Genomic DNA, 3,299 nt, shown 5'->3' on the forward strand with positions numbered 1-3,299 from the left:
CACAGTACTTTTGAACAGTATATTCAGTGCTGCACAGGGCCTATAGAACAGGCTGCACTTTCAGTGATGTAATGACATCTTGTGTTACTGACCCCCCCCCCGCCGCTGTCCACCATGCAGAGATCGCGTCAGCACCTTAACAGCATACAGGGTCCACTACCCATCTGGACCAGTAAAGGTTCTGTAACCAGGTACTATGCACCACATCAGCACAGCCATCTATAGAGTGGACTCTAACATAACAATATAAACACTTTTGGTAGTTAAAGGTGCTACTGAGCAAATATGTTGCATTATTATGGCAGTATTTCTCATAAATTAATTTTTGACGTGACTTTCTCATAGTTACACTTTATACACTGTATACATTTTAAGACTTTGCAATAATTAGATTTTGAGATTAGTAACTAGAGCAGGTAACTCTATCTACTATAATAATCGACTGTTTACCAACTGTTGATATAAGATATCAGCCGCACAGGGAGTGCAATGTCTTCAGTGAGTCAGCCAACTCATAGATCAAGCCGATCCTTAATACATGTAAACACAATAGAAAATGTTACATTAGGGTACATTAGGGCAAATGTGTTCATAAAAAGTAATAAGAGTAATAAATGAGGGACATTTTATGAGGGCCTCATTTATTAGAGTTCCTAAGTCTAAAGTCTATGGGGCCAGATAGTGCCAAATCTATGGAAAAATTTGACACATTAGAAACCTTTTTTCTACTGCTTCCCCCAGAAAATCAGACAGCAATTGGAAATCATATATTCCAGAATCCTGCTGCACTCCTTATCGGGTATCTCTGTCAGCGTGGGTGCTTGAATTGACCGCGGATGGCGCAGCCAATAATGACATTTGTTAAAGATGTCACCAGCACACCAATGTTGACATCGTTAACAAGCAATTGGAAGACGGGGCAAAGCGCTGTCATCCTATAACAGGAAGTTTTCTCCGACCCTTCAAGGCAGGATCACAAGGTATCTGCAGTTTTAAAATGATTGAAAAAAAACCTTTTGAAATGACATTAACATGATCAAGTTTATTTGAGATTCTAGTGATTGGGTTTACTTTAAAACAAACTCCACCCGCTGCCAATGTTCTATAAGGCTGGGTTCACACTTAGGCGTATCGAATATGCGCGTTTGTCACGCGTTTCATGACGCGCGTTTTTACCGCGATTCACGGTAAAAAAGACGTGCGACAAACGCGCGTTTCCGAGGGCTACTTGGCTGTATCCCAATGGAAACGCGCGACAAAAACGCCCCAAAGAAGCTCCTGTACTTCTTTGGGCGTAGGGCGTTTTGTAGTGCGTTCATACGGCCTGTAATACGCTCAGGTGTGAACCATACCCATAGGAAAGAATGGGATTTCGGTGTTTGAGCGTTTTGCAGAGCGTTCGCGCTACAAAACGGCCAGGTGTGAACAAGCCCTTAGTGAGACTTAGTATTTGGAGGTGTAGAAACATATAATTAAAACAAAAACTTACACAAAGGTAACATTCTAGAGTGAAATAGTTGATCCCTCAATAGAATTTTGACCACACAAGGCGGTGCAGGTAAAGTCAACTCCAACCCCTGGGGCAGTCCATCTCGTGATGAAAGTATCTTTCATGTGTACTAGTACGGGGGGCGGGGGTTTGCATTGTCATCCTTCACTGCTTTCTGACTGAGACAATAAGATACCTCCAACACAGATCAAACGTATTAAACTCAATTGTTTTGTCTGAGGGAGCCATCATGTGAGGACAGTATTTATTGGAAAGTGACTCCGCCAGGTTTGAAAAAGAGAATAAAGGTTCCTGTAGTAGAAAAGCCTTTATACTCACCTATCCTGTGGCATGCGTCTCCTACCTTCCCTCTGTTCCAGTGCTGAAGCATTACTAAAGCAGACCATTAGTGATGAGCCTGGGCTTACTGCAAACCCAATTCTTCTGAGTTTGCTCAAGCCTGCTTGAAGCTGTGAATGCCAGTTTCCTCACCCTGACCCAATCAGTGGCATTCCCCTGCTCCATTGTAACATATAGCTGTAGAATAGGGAACGTGCCCTGCTGCAACTGATTGAGCCGGGGGTGGGGGGCATTCAGTTTTGAGTGGGATTGAGCAAACGCAGGTTAACTGGGTTCATGCTAAGCCAAGACTCTTCACCACTGGCCATACACTACTCAAATTTTGGCCGACTCCTGCTGAATCAAGCGAAATTCGAGCTGTAGGTGGCCCTGCCAGCTCGACCAAAAATCAATTTTTCAATTGATTTTTGCCAAAGGGAGCCAGGTGGAAATTGTTAGCCAATCAGCTGCAGTGACTGCTTGGGTCCTCTGGCAGCCGAGAGTGCTGGCTATCATGCAGAGCAGATTCGTCCATCTACGGTATGCTGCTTAGTGGGATGGAGTAGTCTTTTAGGTTTCTTTTATTTGGCCTACAGGTTGAATGAAAAAGCTTATGTGCATATGGCCAGCTTAAGACTTTTTGGTATTGAAGACTCCTTGGAATGTCGGATGCCTGTACCTCCTCTATTGCAGGAACCTGTATTCTCCATATTTGTTAAACTTGATAGGGTCACTTTAATGCCATGACTGCCGCACATGCTTTGCAAGGCACAGACATTCATACAGATGCATGACCAGCAACCCAGATGCATCAGAGCCTACAATAAACACCCCATCAGCCATAACATTATGACCACCAGCCCAATATTGAGTTGGTCCCCCTGTTGCCACCAAAACAGCCCTGACCCATCGAGGCATGGACTCCACTAGACCTCTGAAGGCATGCTGTGGTATCTGGCACCAAACCATTAGTAGAAGATCCTTTAAGTCCTGTGAGTTTCGAGGTGAGGCCTCCCTGGATCAGACTCATACGCAGCCCCATACACAACAAACTGCAATGAACTGTGTGTTCAGACAACTTTCTATCAGAAACAGCATGAGCTTTTTCAGCAATTTGAGCTCCAGTAGCTCTTCTATTGGATCGGGCTACACGGGCCATTCTTCGCTCCCCACGCTCATCAATGAGCCTTGGCCACCCATGATGATCCTATAGCCAGTTCACTGGTTTTTATTCTTTGGGACACTTTTGGTAGGTCCTGACCACTGCAGACTGGGAACATCCCACAAGAGCTGCAGTTTTGGAGTTGCTCTGACCCAGTCGTCTAGTCATCACAATTTGGTCCTTGTCAAAGTCACTCAAATCCTTACACTTGTCCATTTTTTCTGCTTCCAAAACATCAACTTCAGGGACAAAATGTTCACTCGCTGCCTAATATACCCCCCCCCCCCCCACTTCCAGGTGCAATTGTAA

Source organism: Nanorana parkeri, unplaced genomic scaffold, assembly GCF_000935625.1.
Source record: "Nanorana parkeri isolate BGI_ZX_2015 unplaced genomic scaffold, ASM93562v1 scaffold56, whole genome shotgun sequence".
Lineage (NCBI taxonomy): Eukaryota > Metazoa > Chordata > Amphibia > Anura > Dicroglossidae > Nanorana > Nanorana parkeri.